Here is a 20,492-nt window from a genome sequence, read left to right on the forward strand (position 1 = left end):
CTGTGACTCTCAACTTGTGTATTTTTGCCAAATTAGTAAGTATAATTTAGTTTTTATTTATTTGTTAGTGATTTATTTTATTGCATATTTGCACTTTTCAAGCTGGGGGATGTCAGTGAAATGGAAAGCGTTTCTGATTTTGGCATTCACTGTCAGCACCAAGGACTGCCAAGTCTAGTCTAGCTCAGGCAGCTGTACAATAAGACGCCCTCCAAGCTCTTGCCACAATATGGCTTAAACCAAGACTTAGAGGAGCACCACAGTGGCACCAATGCAGATTTTCCAATTTCCACATTTTAGAGACATATCTTCACTTTTTCCCCAAAAAATGGGGTTTAAAGTATCTGTTTTTCATGATAATTTATTCCTTGCTGATAAAATTGCAGGAGTACACAATTTTTGAAGTGAGAGATTCCTATGAATGTAATTTGTAACAAAAAAATTAACTTGTAAGCTTGACACTGCTGTAGTAATGGTTCTATTAATTCTTAAATACTTAAGCGTAATTATATCTGGTATAACTCTTGAAAATATCATTAATGCAGTTTGCAGGATATGTGGAAAAAATCTCAACAACAACTGATAAAAGTATGATTAAGCAACCAGGCCCTGGATGCTCCAGGACTCACTGTAATGAAGTCTCACTCGCAGAATTTTTTGTGATGAGGTGCAGGCATCAAATATGCTAGGGAGGCACCAAGAGTGGTAATTGTCACTGAAACAGTGGCCTGAATTTTCATTCAGGGGTCAGGAACCTGACATGGGGGCTAGTTCCAGGTCCCGACCCTGCACGCTGTGTTGTAAACACGCCCAATGCTACTTTGAAGTGGGGAGCCAATTAGAGGCCAGTGAGCAGACTCGCCATCCAATCAGGGACAGCAGGTAGGCTTCTGACACTGGAGAGCCAATGGAAGGCCATCCAGCACTCGGATCGGCAGTCCCACCTGCTGAGATGGGAGCTGTCTGAAGATGGCGAGAGAGAGAAGGAGAAGGCCAGGTAAGTTTTTTTGACTTTTGTTATGGTCACAGCTGCCTGGGCATGATCCTGGATGGGCAATACATGTGAACAATCGCGGCCACATCCTCCTCACCCCCCACTTCCCACCCTGAGCCCACCACGTTGGCCTGGACATGGTCCAGACCAATGTGGGCTGCCCGCATTGCCAACTGTAATTCCCAGTCAGCACAGGAACAGGGCCTTAATAGGCCCCTTAATTAAAATAATTTGCAGATCATTGGCTACCCGCCGTTTACCGGTGGGCAGCCATTCTAAGCCCGACCCTGCCTCTTTGAAAATGTCTCGGGGTCAGGATTGTGGTGGGGAAGCAACACAATGGCCAGTGATGCCAAATTGCGGGCCCGCCTGCCTCTGATCCAGACCTTGATTGAAAATTTGGCACAATAAATGGGATATCAGTGATTCAGAGGATGTGTAGAAGTTCTGGAAAAAAAACTTGTTCACGTAAGGAAGAGTGCTGTAAAGAACAAAAACTGTGAATGGGTTTTTTGCAATTCCATTAAAATGAAGTGCCAATACTTGAGACAAATGACAATTCAAAGAAATGAAAATCCCTTGTTCTGCAGGGTGTGTATGGTGTCCCATGAGATTTGGGGGAAAGCTTCACGTCAGGGAACACTGCAGTGAGCCTAACAGTGCAATGACAAAGTTGACAGGTGACTCATGTTAATAATCCAACACTCAGGATTACCCCTGTTATGGCCCTGTGTTTGAGAATAAGACAAAAATCACATTGGTTACTGACTCTGATGTCTTTTTGTAGTAAAGTGGAGTCTGCGGCTTAATCTGACCCAACACGGGAAACCTTGCCTGGCCCGGCCATGGAAAGGATTGGCACATTAATAGCTCATTCTTGATTCTGTGGGTGGTGATGCGTGGCTGTTCTTAGTTGGTGGAGCAATTTGTCTGGTTAATTCCGATAACAAATGAGACTCCTCAATGCCAAATAATTATGTGACCTCCGAGCGGTCCGTGTCTGACAAGTGGCATATAGCCACAAGAGATTGAGCATTAAGATGCTGTTCGATGTCCAGGACTGCATGCACGCTACACTGAATGGATCAGCATGTGTCTACCCTACAATGTCAGGCGTGGGAAACCCTTGAACCCCATTCATGATCAGGATTGAGAATTGCAGTTATTTCCCATGAACAAGTGGTGACCATGGATAATGGGGAATCAGGGTTTGATTCTTGAGAGGGAGCCTGAGAAATGGTTACCACATCCGAGGAAGGCAGCAGGTGTGCAAATTACCCATTGCCAACTCGGGGAAGGTGGTGACGAAAAATTTTTACATGACTCTTTCGAACCCCTGTCATTGGAATGAGTAATGACTCTATGACTCTAAATGCAAACATCAGGATAGGAATTGGACTTAATTGCACCCATTTTTCAGGCATAAAATGGGCACAATGAGGCTGAATTTTAGAGATCAATGTCTTATGCCTCAAAGGTGCATGAAAATGACCAACCCAAAACTGGATCAGACCATTTTTCAGGTATCCCTGGCAGCCACTTAAAATAGGTGTTAGGTCCCTAAAATATGTAAATGAGGGACATATTATCTATCTTAGGTCGTCTCACTGAAATTCAATTGTGCCTTAGCAGCAGCTGCCGACTGAAGATTTGGTTTAAAATCAACCTTTCTGTGGAAACAGAAAGAGCGGGAGTGCTCCCACGACTCCACAGTCAACTTGATAATCCCTTCCTGTTGCCCCTTTCAGCACACCCTATCGGGACTTAATATTGTGGCATTGTCAGCAAGACAAGCAGCCTGCATCAGCAAATCACGCATAAAATGCTAATGAGGCCCAAGGGACAGCTTCAGATTGGCCTCGGGCCCCTCAGTTGGGGCATGCTGTAACTGTGCAGCACCAAGCCTGGGTCCGAAAATGGGCTCAGGCAGATTTCTCCCTCATCGTACTTAAAGTCACGCTGTTACCGCATTTAATTAATTATTATATTGCATTACACACATACTTATATGCTACAAATAGTTGCACTAATCCAATTTGTTAATAATTACTCAATACATTGATACAAATATGTGAGAAATTAATCCTCGAATACCAGGAATCCAACGCAGGCAGCTCAGTCCTTACTGAACATACATTTATTTGTTGATATGTTCTGTTTGAATTTTTGTTGCTGAAGGTTTTGCAAAGGCTGGTTTTATCCCTGTTACCCCATTGGTAAATAAATCCTAAGGCAAAGTGCCAAGATCTGTTCTTATCAGCAAACTGAGGTATGTGCAAATTAATGGAAATATGGATTTCAACTTTGTGTTGCTCCAAGGTCTGAATCTACTCAGCCCATGAAGACAAAAAAAACCTTCCCTAATGCAACCAAGGTAATGAAAGATAGAACCTGTAAATTGGCACTTGACCAATTTTTAATTGATGGAACTTAGTCTGTGCCTGCATTTTGGGAGGTAAATAATATTGCATTGTATGTGAAGTTGTGGTATACAAAAAATATTCTAATGAGAGGATGTCAAGAAAACCTGTGATGCCAAAGGAGGATTTTTTAATTCATCGATTGGAAACCTACATTAAATGTTTAATGAAACAGCAAGAGCTGGAATTCTACATTTAATTTTTTTTAAAAGCTGGTCGCCAAGATGGCCACTGCAATTTACATTTGAACACCTTGCACATTCAAGAGGAAATAAATGTCTGATGAGCCTGTACCCAAAACAATGGCTTTCTCTATTAAGTGAACCACAGGAGATTGCCTTAATTAGCAGGACATTCAAAGCCATCCTGGCAGATTAACATTGAAAGGCCAACCCTTCCAGGTGTAAATGTTACATCCTGAGGCCTGAGGGACTGAAATTCCTAAACTTGAATCTCATTAGAAGATTTCAGATAATACACTGAGGCAGTCATGTGACCACCTGTCCACCTGTGTGAAAGCTGGGAATTTTCCCTTAGACGGAGCAAACAAGCCAGTGACTCATTCTGTACAGAAGCAAGAAGGGATGTGTGTGAATCTCTCCCTCTCTCTCTCTCTCCGGAAGGCCTAGTGGGGTATGCAAAGCCTAGCTGCCGGTTGCTGGATACAAGACAAAGACAACCAGAAGAAGAAAGCCACCTACAATTCTGCCTACAAGAAAACCCTGATCCAGGTGGGCCAGCCGCAAACTGCACATTCACCAGCCAAGGACTTCAAGAATACAACTTCAGCCAAAAGACATTGGAATCATCCAACCCCACAGACCATGTACTAATTTTATTAGTTCTGGATTCTAATCCAACCACAAATCTACTCAAAAACATTGTAATCTGTGTGTGTACGATTCTCGTGTGTGTGCGTGAATGTGTAGCGCAAATTTTTTTTAGATTGGGTTTAGATTGTTAAGTATAATAAACTCACCCCTTTTTTGTTTAAACTCAAGAAAACCTGTCCAATTTTTTCTTTTATGATCACAACAAAGGTGAAAGGTAAAACACTCACAGAAGTGGTAAGCACATCCACTGTTTAAAAAAAGGAATAAATCCTGTTGTGGTCAAATAAGAGGAAGGACAAGAGCGGAGCATGTGACCCCCCCCCCCACCCCCGACCCCGTCCTCGCCTGATCGTAACAGAGGAGGATGTTACATCAGAAAGTTTTTGCACATTTTTCTTTCTTGTCTGTCCAAATGATTGTTCACTTACAACCATCAGAAATAGAATAATTTTCAGCTTACTGCCTGAGCATAAAACCAGTACTGAAGATCAGACATCCGTTATAGAAACTATCTGAAATCTATGGAAGTGAAGATCAGGTAGTTTCCATAACAGGTGCCTGATCTGCAACACTGGTTTTACACCTGGGTGGTAAGTTGAAAATCTGCATTTTGTTTCTGATCTAAAACTAAATCATGCCATGTTTGTCCTTCTCTGCTGTCGCTTGTTGAGAATTTTATGCCTGTTTCTGAAATTATGTAAGTTACAATTTTAAGTTTATGGCAAAACTTCTTTGTTTACAAATACAAACATAATGAGGTAAATAGTATTGCACTGTTTTGTTTGGATCACCTGCTTATCATATTGGGGTGAAAATAACACCAGTCATTTGACTTTCTCCCTTCCCAAACATTTTTATTAATGATGTGTGCCCTTTAAAACATTTGTAATAAATGAATTATAATCAACCATAAATGTTGTACTGCATTCAGTTCACACCAAATTGAATCAGGGAATGAGCATCCAAGAGTTTCGTGTCCATTTTAGAATAAGTACAGATGATTTATTTTCACTGCAAAGCTGTTCTCCTTTGTGTGTTTTGTGCACATTTTGATGTTTTGTTCTGTTATAGCCCGTCATCATCTAATCCTGCAATTAGGACATCAGACTTCTTTTGTCATTCTTTATAAGCTTAAGAGTCGCACTCAATGAACTGCCATTTAAAGACAAGAGTGCTCAGACAATCCCAGGTTCTGAATTGTGTTCTTCTTTGCTAATAACACAGTTTGTGTTATTTTTGCCTCAGGAAGGTCATTGGTACCCAAGGGATTCAGTGTTCCCTCCAACACTTAGTCAAACTCTTTACCCTGTGGCAAGAATTTGATGTCATGATGGATCACATCTCCTTGGGATGCTTCTTAACAGAACAAGCCAGAAACAAATTGAGATATGGCTCCTCTGCATCTAGTTAACTAAATCCTTTTCTTTTTACTGCCCCTCCATGAAACCTATTTCACTTTATTCTATTTTGTTTTGGTTTGTTTTGTAAGATTATGTTTGCAGAATCATTCCTAAATCATGGCCAAATTTTCATTCAGTTTGGTAGTTATCTGCAGTCACTTGTTTTATTATACCTTTTTGCTTCTCCTCAATTGGTGCAGCTTGCTACCAATCAGAGAAATGTAATGTCCGAGTGTGCTTCACAGCCTGTTTCACTGCCCCACTGTCATTTGCCACCAAAGCATGCAAAATAATTAAAGATCTATACAGTGCCCTAAAATTCAGTTAGTAAGTTAACTGCTCAGTGTGAAACCGAGGTATATCAAGAACAATTCAGAAATGTACTGAATTAGCTAATCTCATTTCTCATAATTATGCAGTGGCTAACTGGAGAGTACATGTTGTGGACAGGGTCAGACTGATTTTTCTTGGTCAGCCTGGTACCTACCTGTGCACCCAATATCCACGCATGAATTCTCAGTTAGAGTCACTGCTTAATTGTAGCATAGTCAGCCATGGCTCAGTGGGTAGCACTCTTGCCCCTGAGTTATAAGGATATGTGTTCAAGTCCCACTCCAGGACTCAAACACAAAAATACAAGGTTGATACTCCAGTGCAGCACTGAAAGAGTGCTGTACTGTTGAAGGTGCTGTCTTTTGGATGAGATGTTAAACTGAGGCCCTGCCTGCCCTCTCAAGTGGGTGTTAAAGATCCTGTGGCATTATTTCGAAGAACAGGGGATCTATCCCCAGTGTCCTTAGCAATATTTAGCCTTCAGTCAGCATTACAAAAATCGGTTATCTGGTCATTCTCACATTGCTATTTGTGGGAGCTTGCTATACGGAAATTGGGTGCTGCCTTTCCTACGTTGCAACAGTGACGATACTTGAAAAGTACTTCATTGGCTGTAAAACACTTAGAGACGTCATGAAGCCATGAAAGATTCTATATAAATGCAAGTCTTTCTTTAATTATCAGAAGTATGATTCACTTAGCAAAAACTCTGCTGTCTGTGTCCTAACTTTCACCAAGTCCTATTCCTCCATTACCCCGTGCTCGCTGACCTACATAGATTCCCGATTAAGCAATGCCTCAATTTTAAAATTTCCTCTTTATTTTCAAATCCCTCCATGGCCTTGCCTCTCCCTATTTCTAAGTTTCTCCAAACCTACAACCCTCTGAGATGTCTGCAATCCTCCAATTCTGGCCTCTTGAGCATCCCGATTTTAATGACTCCACCATTGGTGGCTATGCCTTCAGCTGACAAGGACCTAAGCCCTGGAATTCCCTACCTACACCGCTCTACATTTTTTTCCTTCTTTATGTGGCTTGGTGTCAAATTTAGTTTGGTAATTTTCCTGTGAAGCAACTTAGGATATTTTACTATGTTAAAGATGCTCTTTATATAGATACACACAAGTTATTGTTGTTGCTAAAATCAATTTTTATTTTTAAGACCAAACCAAATTACTGGGTAATGCATACATAGTATTGCTGTTTGTCCGCTATGAAGTGCCCTTGTTTTCCATCGGGACACAGCCACTTAAACCTATATCCAGAGAGCTCAAGCACAGATTAGCAATGCCAATTCTTAGGGATGCTAAATGGGTAGTGCTGAAGTTTAACCAATTTAAACAGTACAACAGTAGAGTAAGCTTCATGCTGCTTGACCAGCTTTGAATGCCTTACCCACTGGGGCATTGGTTTACAGGAATATCTGGAGCAAATTGGGAAGAACCCAAACCCCCAGTGACTGGCCAATCATCAAGCATGCCCTGGGGTATAGTTTGGTTCAGGTATCAGATTACATGATCTGCCACAGAGCATTGAGTTAGTTCTGATCTTCCATCACCAGGCCTGTCATCTTGGAGCCATTTCAATCCCAAAGGGCTTGCATTCTTTCTTGCAAGGAGGCTATTGTAGATGCAGTGTAATCTCCCAATATTCTAACAGGTGTAGGCATTCAATATCTAGGTTTATTAGAGTACAGTATTCCCTTGGGTGAGACCTGGTGGTGGCTATGGACTTATGCCCCTCAAAAATTTGGTGCTTTTCAGAGAGGAGGGAAGAAAAGAGGTGAAATAGTTCTTTCATATTTTCTTTAATGTCTCCCACTTATCCCCCTCACCCCCCCCAAAGCAACATGTGGACACATACAGTGAACTGCCAAGATTTTGCTTGTAACGCTCCCATTAGATATGTGGATGAACTGAGGAAATTTATCCAATCAATACAGATGGGTTGGAGTGACAGCAGACCTGTGACTCTAACTCTCAGACATCTGGCTACCTTTATATAGCACTTTTAACATAGTAAAACCCAAGATGCATCCCATGGTGCTTAACAGGAACATTTAAAACAAAATTTGACACTAAACCACATAAGGAGCTATTAGGACAGATGTCCAAAAGTTTGGTCAAAGAGGTAGGCTTTAAGGAGTATCTTAAAGAGGATAGAAAGAGAGGCAGAGAGGATTAGGGAGGGAATTCCAAACCTTAATGCCTGGGGGGGCTGAAGACATAGCCGCCAATGGTGGAACGATTAAAATTGGGGATGCTCAAGCGGCCAGATTGGCCACCCTCATGGAATTTGTATTGTCATCTACTTGTAATATAATGTTCAACATATTTTGTTGCAAAATTGTTTGCACTTTTTCAATATGCTAAATGGAAATTATGAATGGCTTATTATTTCCAGTCTATGGGGGAACAACAATTAAATCTAGCGCATTAGTATCTTAAACACATCTTAGAACCTTCTTTTAATTTGTATGCATACACTATGCTATATAAAAAGAAACTTAACACACTCTTTTTCCCAAATCCTTTCCTGTGGAAAACTGGTCAAAAATACCAAACATGACAAACACTTTTTTCTTTTGTAATTCGTTTATTGGAACTGTTACTGTGTATTCCTTTCTCGCCATTCTCCATAACTCTTTCAGTGAGGGAAGGTTACATAGAAACAGAAATTTTAGAACTATGAGACCAGTTGTCCATTCTCAGCTATGCTTAATTTAGGCACTTCTCAGAAGCTGTGAGTCTCATTTTCCTGCTTCCTCCCTTAAGTAACTCCATTTGCATACTTTCTCCTCTATCTGTTTCTTTAAGTAATTACTGCCTTTTTGAATGCTTTAATCAATTTACTATGATCACACTTGTCGGAAAGCTTTTCAGAATTATAGAAATGCTGCTGATGTGGCTTCTGTATTACAGAGGGAGTCACAAACCATACAGGAAAAATTCACTGTCTGCTTCCCCAACAGGGAACTGCACATACAGAGGGCGCAAATCGAAAATCATGACTAATATTTGACCCTCTCTCCAACCTGTGCTCCCTTTACGTGTAGCCATCCACAGGGAATGCAAGGATTGGTCAATATAACCCTGATATGCTATATGAGTAAGTGGCATTTTACAGTGTGAGACTAATGTTTTAAGTTTTAAAAATATACTTGAATCATAATTGTAAAATAATGTAGTATTCCGAGAAACCTTTATCCGGCCTTGTTTTTCTTCCTTACATTCTTGTCCTAATGTGGTAGCATTGTCCTGCATCTATAGCTCATGCTAGAGAGAGATTAGCAGATTCTTGGCCAATTGCAATACTTCACACCTGAAGGCAGACTGTTGTAATATATTCCTCAACAGTGTAAATTCTAGTAGTATTGTTTAGAATTTTAAAACAAGTTTTTCTTATCGATCTTGGGATGTGAGTATCGCAGGCAAAGCTAGCATTTATTGCCATCGCTAGTTGCCCTTGAGCAGGTGGTAGTGAGCCACCTTCTTGAGCCGCTGCAGTCCATCCGGTGTAGGTACACTCACCGTGCTGTTAGGGAGCGAGTTCCAGGATTTTGACCCAGTGACAGTGAAGGAACGACGATATAGTTCCAAGTCAGGATGGTGTTTGACTTGCAGGGAAACTTGTAGGTGGTGGTGTACTCATGTGTCTGCTGCCCTTGTCCTTCTCGGTGGTAGAGTCCCAGGTTTGAAAGGTGTTGTCAAAGGAGCCTTGGCGAATTTCTGCAGTGCTTTTTGTATATGGTACACACTGCTGTCACTGTGCACTGGTGGCGGAGGAAGTAAATGTTCAAGGTCGTAGATGTAATGAGTTCTTTTTATGTTGTCTGATGCAACATAAATGAGATGCATGAAGTCCAGTTGGTTGAAGATCGCAAACAGGTTTATTAAATAACTAATTATTATATACAGTACAGAGCTAACTATTTACAGAACCTTACTCTGGGTGTACAGTTGCAGAGTGACTCATGCTTGTAGTCACATGATTGCATCCTGGTACTTGCCTCATTAGCATACTAAGATCTTAAAGGGACATCACTCTTAAAGGCAATCACACAACAGTTGATGGAGTGCCAATCAAGCTGGCTACTTTGTCTTGGATGATGTCGAGCTTCTTGAGTGTTTTTGGAGCTGCAATCATCCAGGCAAGTGGGGACTATTCCATCACTGTCCTGACCTGTGCCTTGTAAATGGTGAACAGGCTTTGGGAGACAGGAGGATTGTTACTTGGGGCAGAATTCCCAGCCTCTGAATGCTCTTGTAGCCAAAGTATTTATATGATTAAGTTTCTGGTCAATAGTAATCCCCAGAATGTTGATGGTAGGGGATTCAGCGATGGTAATGCAGTTGAATGTCAAGGGGAGATGGTTAGATTTTCTCTTGTTGGAGATGGTCATTGCCTGGCACCTGTGTGGCATAAGTGTTACTTGTCACTTATCAGCTCAAGCCTGAATATTGTCCAGGTCTTGCTGTATGCAGGCACAGTATCTGAGGAGCTGTGAATGGTACTAAACACTGTGCGATCATCAGCAAACATCCCACTTCTGACCTTTATGTTGAAGGGAAGGTCATTGATGACGCAGCTGAAGATTGTTGGGCCTTAAACACTATGCTGAGGACCCCCGAGAGCGATGCCCTGGAACTGAGGTGACAAATGTTGATTTCTGGCTATATTGTCAAAACACCAGGATGACTATCTCTTGATAAGGGCATTTGGAGATTTTATGTGTAATTTAGGTCTCCTTGTTGAGTATTAATACTGTACATTAAAGTCCTTTTCTTCCTCTCTTAGAAAAACTCACTATTGAAATGGAAGTGTAAAATCACTATTTTGTGCTGGAGCCACTGGAAGAATCATTTAAATTCTGCTTCTGTCTCTCTTCCTTTCTATTTGTTTGCCTCTTGATCCATGCATATAACGTTTCCATTACAATAACAAAGTGTGGTCAGGTTCTTTTTCTCATATCAGGCACCAGGGTTGCTGCATTCTGAAACTGGTTCAGTTGAGGCAAAGGTGCTTAAAAGCTGCCCACACACCTCTGCCAGTACCGACTGTCAGAAGGTACCGTCTCCAGATTCTAAAAATATGATTGAAGCTACAGAGTTTGGGTTAAAAGGCCCTAAAACTACTGAAGCATTTACAGTTTCTGAATTTGCAACTTTTGACAACAGGAAGTCATGCAGCAGCAGAATGTTATTGAAAATTGAAAATAAAGTGTGATAAATCCAGTGTGACAGGCCAATTGATTGGTTATTGGTTCCCTTTTGGTTTAAAAAGCTACAAGTTGTCCACCTGCATCATTCATGAAAAGCTGTGAGCAGCACCAAAATCCCTGCACATGTTTCAGGCCGCAGTTCATGAACAGAATGCTATGATATTTCACAGGGGTTGTCTCTATCTCCCATCTTGGGCTGAATTTTATTTTCCCATCGCCAGGAGCAGCGGCGGGCAAAAAAAATGGCAGCCCGCATGTGCAGGCCACACGCCGCCATGCTGCCGCAATCTAGCATGCAGTGGTTCATTATAGTATGCAGGGCGGCCCCAATCATGTGGTGGTGACAGCATCGGTGATGCCGTGAACGGCAATGCCTGTTTCTGCGCAGGCATTGGTGCCATTTTCAAGGGGCTGCCAGACAAATGACAGTTGATCCTATCTCCCCCCACCCCCAACTAAACTAAAAATAAATGGTTGGCCCATTTCCCCCCCCCCCCCCCCCCACCTTTGCAAAACACTGAAATTGCAGAGTTGGCACCTCCCCCCAACTGCACAAAGTGCAGAGGTCATCACTTCCCCCTTCCCCCACACTAAAACTGCGGCGTTGACCCGGTCCCCCAACCCACCCACTGCACTGATGCTCTGATCCCCCCCTTCCCCACTTCGGTGGCACCAGCGTTCCCTGGACGGGAAAGTGAAGGCACGTGTGTGCCACCTGCCGCACTGAAGATCTGGAACCAAAGGTAAGACTGCGGGGAATTGGATTGAAATGTATGCATAGAGTTTATTTAAATATTAAAACCCAGGTCCTGTCACCGAATGGCGGGGGGTAGGGGGCAGCACAGAGGCCGGGCCTGGCAATCCCTGCATTGGGCTCTGTGGTGGGCCACTGCCTGTGCAATCTTCCGGCCCCCCTCTCACCACGGAGCCCGACTTCAGGAGCTGAACAAATTCAGTCTCTTGACTCCGGCGGGAGATCAAGGGAAACCCCAAAGAAATTGCATAAATGGTTGGAAACAGCCATTTTCTGGCATTCCGCCAGTCTCCTGCTGGAATTACAATGGGAAACAGAGTATTCCCTCGCCATCCCCCTGTCCACCAGACCCACGGAATTTCAGCATCTGTACCCTTTTTTGATTGTTGAAGGCCTGTCTTAAAACATTTCTACATTCCTGCACTCATTAAGGGCAGGAATATTAATGCTAGGAAATAATCTACTTTTCTACTGTAGCCATCAATCGTCAGCACCAAACTCTGACAATTTAGATACAGCAAGTGTTACGATCAAGTAAGGAGGAGTCGAAGGGATTCCCTCTTTTCCCTCTCCTTGTTTGACCACAACAGATTTAATTATTTCTTTAAAGTGAATGTACTGGCCAATTCAGCGGTGTTTGATTACTTACTTGCTTTGATCATCATAAGAACCAAATGGACAGGTTTTCTCGAGCTAACAAAGAAAGAGGTTAACTTTACTGTACCTAAACTGAACTAAAAAAAATGAACAACGTGCCAACTTTCACTCACACACACACACACACACTAGAAGTTTACACACACACAAATTGGTTACAGAGTGGGGAAAGGTAGATTGGTTGTGTTAGAGTCCATAGAGAAATGGGGTATACAGTCTGTGACGTTTGGTGATTCGGCTGGCTTCTAACTGAATTCGGTGGTCCTAAGGCTCTTAGCTTGAAGAGGTAGATGACTGGTTTGGTGGGTCTCTTGGAGACAGTGATGCAGATGATTTGCTCCAACAGAGGAAATTCTGATTGAAGCCGGAGTATGCAAAGGTGGTCTGTCAACAGGCAGGATTTGAAACCTTTCAAGCTGGAATGGAGAGAGAGAGACCCCCACTCGGGTCCTCACATGACAGAGTCCAGTTGCTTCTCCTCTCTCTGCTGCAGAAAGACACAAACTTAAAACCACAGAAGGGAAGTGGCTTATTCAAATATAGCAGCTAGCAGTATTTCTCTCTTGCAGAAAAGAACAGGTAGTTCCTTTAAACTTCCTGGGTCTTGGTTCTTTCTGGGGCATGAGCAGACATTTTGTCTCCTCACAAGCATTACAGTGTAGGATACAGTGTTGCAAATTGGGTAGCCATCTTAAGCTGCCAGAAAAGTCATCCTTTTTGCTGGTCTTTTTAAAAATGTCTTTTAAAAAATAAATTCTGATCTCCACTCAATGGATTAAAGAAGATTATCATTCAACAAAGCACATTGGCATAACAGCAAGGGTTAACTTAAAATTAAACTTTACTTTGCTCCAGCAATATCCCTTACCCTCAACTTTAGAATAGGACTCCATATTGCACCCTTTTCTTTCCTCCATTTCTAACACCAGGCATCCTTATGGTCAGTTCGCTTGAGATTTCCAATTGTAGCAGTATGGATTTTGTCTATGTTGAATTTTTTAACTTATATACTTGTAGTATGAGAATCAGCATGTGAAGAGTTAACCACTAAGTTTATGTATAGTATCTATTTAACATAAAGCCATAAGCTTGAACTAGTCTATCTGCTAGAGTTTTTTTGATGTGCAAATTCATTTCGCCTCCCAATAGTACTTTAAATTGTTAATTCATCATCCTGCAAGAGTGGCATTATTTTCAGGTCTAAACACCTTGTAGCAATGCTAGAGATGCCCGCATTTTATCGCAGAGGTATTTTTGTGATGCCTCAGTAGATAAAATGCCATATGGGTGGGGTGTGCAACAGGGAAACTCCTGGAGACACCCTGGTCTTGCAGCAGTGGATGGTCCCTCAACTTGGAATTCATGAATTTTATTGTCTGATTCCTTAGCAGGAGTCCACTGTAATTGGGAATGTAATAGGCAGAGATTTCATCATACAACTCATATTGATATTGCTCTGGAAAAGGCAGGGTAGTCAGTGTGTAGGCAGGTCACACTCAGGACCTGCAAAGCTTTTAACATTTCAGGCTAGCCTGACAAAGGAGAACAGTTTGAGGATTATAGTAAAAGTAAACATATAGTTAAAGTTTTATGTTTAGAGAGAGGGGGAGTTATGCCTTTATTGTTTTACATATTGAAGAGTAAATGAAAATATATCTCATTATGTGAAATTGTGTACTGTTCAGCTGTATGTCTCATATAAATAAAGCCTGTGTCTCAATTCAGTAGGATTGCCTATTCAGTCCACTGTCTGCGAGGAAAAGAGTATACACATGGCGGCACGTTACATTCCAGTGGCTGGTGTGCACTCTTTTATGAACCATAGTTTATGCTATAACCTATCTAGATATTGGACAGAAAAAAGGTGCATTCTGGATCAGAGGAGTCTCGAAGTCTCTTCATGGATATACCTGCTAATATTATCCTACAGCACTATTGAAATGGAAAATATGTAGCATAAAAACTATCATACATGTTCGTGGTGAATAATACGTGGAGCAATCCTGGATTCACTCAGAACTAGATTTAGACTGCCCAACTTTACTGACGATTGAGGAGCTGATTTTCATCTCACTGCCGCTGTGTTTCTTAGCATAAATGGGGCAATAGCAAGATGAAAATTGGATACTTCCAATTGAGTTTCCACTCATTGTGATTCTTGAGTACTCCAGTGGCACCACGGCTGGCACTGTTGTTCAGCAGGGAAGGACAAAGCGCAGAAGAGCAATAGTTATAGGGGACTCTATAGTCAGGAGCACAGATAGGTGCTTCTGTGGACGTGAAAGAGACTCCAGGATCAAGGATGTCTCTGAACGGACAGGGGGCATTCTGAAGGGGGAGGGTGAACAGCCAGAGGTTGTGGTACACATCGGTACCAACGACATAGGCAGGAAGAGTGACGAGGTCCTGCAGGGGAAATTTAGGGAGTTAGGTAAAAAATTAAAGGACAGGACCTCTAGGGTTGTAATCTCGGGATTACTCCCTGTGCCACGTGCCAGTGAGGCTAGAAATAGGAAGATAGTGCAGCTAAACACGTGGCTGAACAGCTAGTGTATAAGGGAGGGTTTCAGATATCTGCACCATTGGGATCACTTCAGGGACAGATGGGACCTGTACAAGAAGGACGGGTTGCATCTAAACTGGAGGGGCACAAATATCCAGGCTGCGAGGTTTGCTAGCGTCACTCGGGAAGGTTTAAACTAGTGTGGCAGGGGGTGGGAACCAGAGCAGTAGGACAGCAAGTGAAATAAATGAGGGGGAACTAGTAAATAAGGCCAGTAAGACTAAGAGGAAGAGCAGACAGGGAGATGTTGCGGAGCACAGCGGGACTGGTGGTCTGAAGTGCATTTGTTTCAATGCGAGAAGTATAACAGGTAAGGCAGATGAACTTAGAGCTTGGATTAGTACTTGGAACTATGATGTTGTTGCTATTGCAGAGACTTGGTTGAGGGAAGGACAGGATTGGCAGCTAAATGTTCCAGGATTTAGAAGCTTCAGGCGGGATAGAGGGGGATGTAAAAGGGGTGGGGGAGTTGCATTACTGGTTAAGGAGAATATCACAGCTGTACTGCGGGAGGACACCTCAGAGGGATCATGCAGCGAGGCAATATGGGTGGAGCTCAAGAATAGGAAAGGTGCAGTCACGATGTTGGGGGTCTATTACAGGCCTCCCAATAGCCAGCGGGAGGGAGAGGAGCAGATATGTAGACAGATTTTGGAAAGATGTAAAGATAACAGGGTTGTAGTGGTGGGTGATTTTAACTTCCCCTATATTGACTGGGACTCACTTAGTGCTAGGGGCTTCGATGGGGCAGAATTTGTAAGGAGCATCCAGGAGGGCTTCTTGAAACAATACGTAGATAGTCCAACTAGGGATGGGGCCGTACTGGACCTGGTATTGGGGAATGAGCCCGGCCAGGTGGTCGAAGTTTCAGTAGGGGAACATTTCGGGAACAGTGACCATAATTCCATAAGTTTTAAGGATAAGAGTAGTCCTCGGGTGAAGGTGCTAAATTGGGGGAAGGCTAATTATAACAATATTAGGCAGGAACTGAAGAATTTAGTTTGGGGGCGGCTATTTGAGGGTAAATCAACATCTGACATGTGGGAGTCTTTCAAATATCAGTTGATTAGAATCCAGGACCTGCGCGTTCCTGTGAGGAAGTAGGATAAGTTTGGCAAGTTTCGGGAACCTTGGATAACGCGGGATATTGTGAGCCTCGTCAAAAAGAAAAAGGAAGCATTCGTAAGGGCTGGAAGGCTGGGAACAGACGAATCCCTTGAGGAATATAAAGACAGTAGGAAGGATCTTAAGCAAGGAGTCAGGAGGGCTAAAAGGGGTTATGAGAAGTCGTTGGCAAACAGGATTAAGGAAAATCCCAAGGCTTTTTATACGTATATAAAGAGCAAGAGGGTAACCATGGAAAGGGTTGGCCCACTCAAGGACAGAGAAGGGAATCTGTGTGGAGCCAGAGGAAATGGGCGAGACACTAAATGAGTACTTTGCATCAGTATTCACCAAGGAGAAGGACTTGGTGGATGATGAGCCTAGGGAAGGGAGTGTAGATAGTCTCAGTCATCTCATTATCAAAAAGGAGGAGGTGTTGGGTGTCTTGCAAAGCATTAAGGTAGATAAGTCCCCAGGGCCTGAAGGGATCTACCCCAGAATACTGAGGGAGGCAAGGGAAGAAATTGCTGGGGCCTTGACAGAAATCTTTGCATCCTCATTGGCTACAGGTGAGGTCCCAGAGGACTGGAGAATAGCCAATGTTGTTCCTTTGTTTAAGAAGGGTAGCAAGGATAATCCAGGAAATTATAGGCCGGTGAGCCTTACGTCAGTGGTAGGGAAATTATTCGAGAGGAATCTTCGGGACAGGACTTACTCCCATTTGGAAACAAATGGACTTATTAGCAAGAGGCAGCATGGTTTTGTGAAGGGGAGGTCGTGTCTCACTAATTTGATTGAGTTTTTTGAGGAAGTGATGAAGATGATTGATGAAGGAAGGGCAGTGTATGTTATCTATATGGACTTCAGTAAAGCCTTTGACAAGGTCCCTCATGGCAGACTGGTGCAAAAGGTGAAGTCACAAGGGATCAGAGGGGAGCTGGCAAGATGGATACAGAACTGGCTCAGTCATAGAAGACAGAGGGTAGCAGTGGAAGGGTGCTTTTCTGAATGGAGGGATGTGACTAGTGGTGTTCCGCAGGGATCAGTGCTGGGACTTCTGCTGTTTGTAGTATATATAAATGATTTGGAGGAAAATGTAGCTGGTCTGATTAGTAAGTTTGTGGACGACACAAAGGTTGGAGGAGTTGTGGATAGTGATGAGGATTGTCAGAGGATACAGCAGGATATAGATCGGTTGGAGACTTGGGCGGAGAAATAGCAGATGGAGTTTAATCCGGACAAATGTGAGGTAATGCATTTTGGAAGGTCTAATGCAGGTGGGAAGTATATAGTAAATGGCAGAACCCTTAGGAGTATTGACAGGCAGAGATCTGGGCGTACAGGTCCACAGGTCACTGAAAGTGGCAACGCAGGTGGATAAGGTAGTCAAGAAGGCATACGGCATGCTTGCCTTCATCGGTCGGGGCATAGAGTATAAAAATTGGCAAGTCATGCTGCAGCTGTACAGAACTTTAGTTAGGCCACACTTTGAATATTGTGTGCAATTCTGGTCACCACACTACCAGAAGGACGTGGAGGCTTTGGAGAGGGTACAGAAGAGGTTTACCAGGATGTTGCCTGGTCTGGAGGGCATTAGCTATGAGAAGAGGTTGGATAGACTCAGATTGTTTTCACTGGATCGACGGAGGTGGAGGGGCGACATGATAAAGGTTTACAAAGTTATAAGCGGCATGGACAGAGTGGATAGTCAGAAGCTTTTTCCCAGGGTGGAAGAGTCAGTTACCATGTGACATAGGTTTAAGGTGAGAGGGGCAAAGTTTAGAGGGGATGTGCGAGACAAGTTCTTTACACAGAGGGCGGTGAGTGCCTGGAACTTGTTACCGGGGACGGTGGTGGAAGCAGGTACCATGGAGACGTTTAAGAGGCATCTTGACAAATACATGAATAGGATGGGAATAGAGGGATACGGACCCCGGAAGTGCAGAAGGTTTTAGTTTAGGCAGGCGTCAAGATTGGCGCAGGCTTGGAGGGCCGAATGGCCTGTACCTGTGCTGTACTGTTCTTTGTTCTTTGTTCCTCAATTTAGGTGGGAAGTATTCCCAGTGGAAACACACAAGAGCTTCCTGCATTTATTTAAATCGGGAGCCTATGATGTATTACTGCAGTGATACCACTGCAATTTTGGGCTTTGAGTGAGCACTGGAGGCTGCTCAAAAAGCAGGAATGTTGTTGAGCCTTTTATCTCCATAGAAGCAATAAAAATCGCTCTTCTGCCTTTTAATTGGCTGTAAACTGGCCTTTATAACTGTCAACAGCCAATCAAATCATATTTTGTCCCCAAAGTGTACCTGTTGGCCCACCTGCACAATAGGGTTCGGAACCAGGTTGGGAAAGAAAATGGGCATGTGAAGAAATGAAAAAAGTACAGTATAGAAAAGGTTAGATTTAAAGAATATTTTGTTTTAAATTACACCACAAGACCAGCAGAATTCAAGAGTTTCAAAAATTAATAATTTTTTTCACGTTTGTTTCATAGTTTATGATTATACATTAAACAAGCTATTCTTGATATTTGACTCATTTTATGACTATCACCATTGCGTGTTACAAAACTGGCCAACCCAGAGATACAGTTAATTCTCTGGAACTGGCTAAAGTACTTGTACTCCAACTGGACAACAAGTTGGGAAAAGTGCATTTTTAACCCAGCATTCCACTCAAATTTAGCTCCCATTCCAACTATGACATCCAAAGGAGATGCTGAAGAGATGCTAAGTCCCAAATCAAGAAAATCAGGCTCCACCTCACCTGCTGCTGTGTGTCTCCTGGAAAACTGCTAGAAAGGGCGTAGACTGTGGTTTGAAAGCAAGTTACCTGCCACCCTAAGAAGAGGAAGAGTGTGTTATATAGGTAACTTCATAGGAAAGAAAGGAAAAGAGCAAAACAATTTGCCACTAAATTAAAAAAAAATACAGTATTCATCTGTTGATATCTATAATTTTGCCACTGACTGTGCTTTTTATCACTCTTATTAAAAAAATCAATAAAAGCTTTGAACTCATTTTTTCAGTTTACAGTGACATTTTCAGGTCTCTGTATACTTTCCTTCTCATCTGATTTGGACTGCCCTTTGAAAAAGTTCCAGATTGTTCTCTGACAACATTTATATATGGCGGTGGGGGGGGGCAGATTTTGTAATCATTATTTTCCTGTGTTTTTCTTTCAATTTTCTGTTTGTACAGAAGCCAGAACCAATAAAAGTGCTACTTTTATTTAGACTCTCTCTCTCTTTCCTGCCAATTCTTCCTTCCTTCAAATTTCTCAGTTATTTTCAAGCTCTCTACCTTCAGCTTTCAAAATGGACAAATGGGTCGACCACCCTTCTCCAACATCAGATGCCAGTGTTACTGTGTTAAGAAAGGAAAAGGTAGGCATGTACCACAAGGAGAGAAATGAGTGGTGCTTGCTTTGTGAAGTAGATTGTCCCACCCAGTGTTAATTGTATATCAATTGCGTTTAATTATATGCAGGTGAAGGGCATTAATTGGGGTTTCATTGAGCACATATAAAGAGACACTTACTGAAACTGGTGTGTGGTGAAGTTAGGAGGTGTATGCTCGTAATGTTTCACTCTGTGAGTAAATGTAAGACTGAGTAAAGATTGGCTCCAGTATCATCTTCACATCTGCCTTTCCAAGATAGCACATGGTATCAAAGAATGGTTGCCTATAGATGAATGTTGGAAGCAAAAAAAATCAGGAAGAAGACTACAATCCTAATAGCCAGTGTGAGAAATGGCAGAAAGCAAATATAAATTGTTAGGATACGATTACCCTCGGACGTCCTCGAAGTCTGAACCATATGAATGGTGGAAGAATGAAGTGGATATGTGGGCATGAGTTACATCCCTACCAAAGAGGAAACAAGGTATGGCCTTGGCAGTATCAATTCCTACAAGACGTAAAATGTGAAATAAAGTATTTTGTGAGTTGACTGCTTGTCAGTTGAATACTGATGAAGGTTTGGATTTTCTTTTAGCGTTCTTGGATGAAATTTACAAGAAAGATGATCTATTAAATGCCTATAAGGCACAGTCAGACTTTGATATATTTCGGAAAACAGATGGTTATTCAATGGAGGAATATATCATAGACTTTAACAGACTGTATAAAAGATTGAGGAAATTCAATTTAGAGATCCTGGTTCAGTGCTAGCATTTAAATTGCTGAATTGTGCTAGGGTGTTGCATATG

At 42.4% G+C, this 20,492-nt stretch overlaps 1 protein-coding gene across 5 annotated transcripts in view; it reads left to right on the forward strand.

Moving 5' to 3' along the window:
• LOC137378079 (teashirt homolog 2) overlaps positions 1 to 20,492 on the forward strand; it is a 570,240-nt gene that overhangs the window by 524,407 nt on the left and 25,341 nt on the right. Inside the window, exon 4 of one of the 5 annotated variants that reach the window (XM_068048151.1) lies at positions 8,952 to 8,970. The exons of the other annotated variants lie outside the window; for them this stretch is intronic. The gene's annotated coding sequence lies outside the window, so the exon portion shown is untranslated. Of the gene's footprint in view, positions 1 to 8,951; positions 8,971 to 20,492 lie in introns of those variants that run through there. 5 annotated transcript variants of the gene reach the window in all.

This window comes from Heterodontus francisci, chromosome 16 (assembly GCF_036365525.1).
Source record: "Heterodontus francisci isolate sHetFra1 chromosome 16, sHetFra1.hap1, whole genome shotgun sequence".
Lineage (NCBI taxonomy): Eukaryota > Metazoa > Chordata > Chondrichthyes > Heterodontiformes > Heterodontidae > Heterodontus > Heterodontus francisci.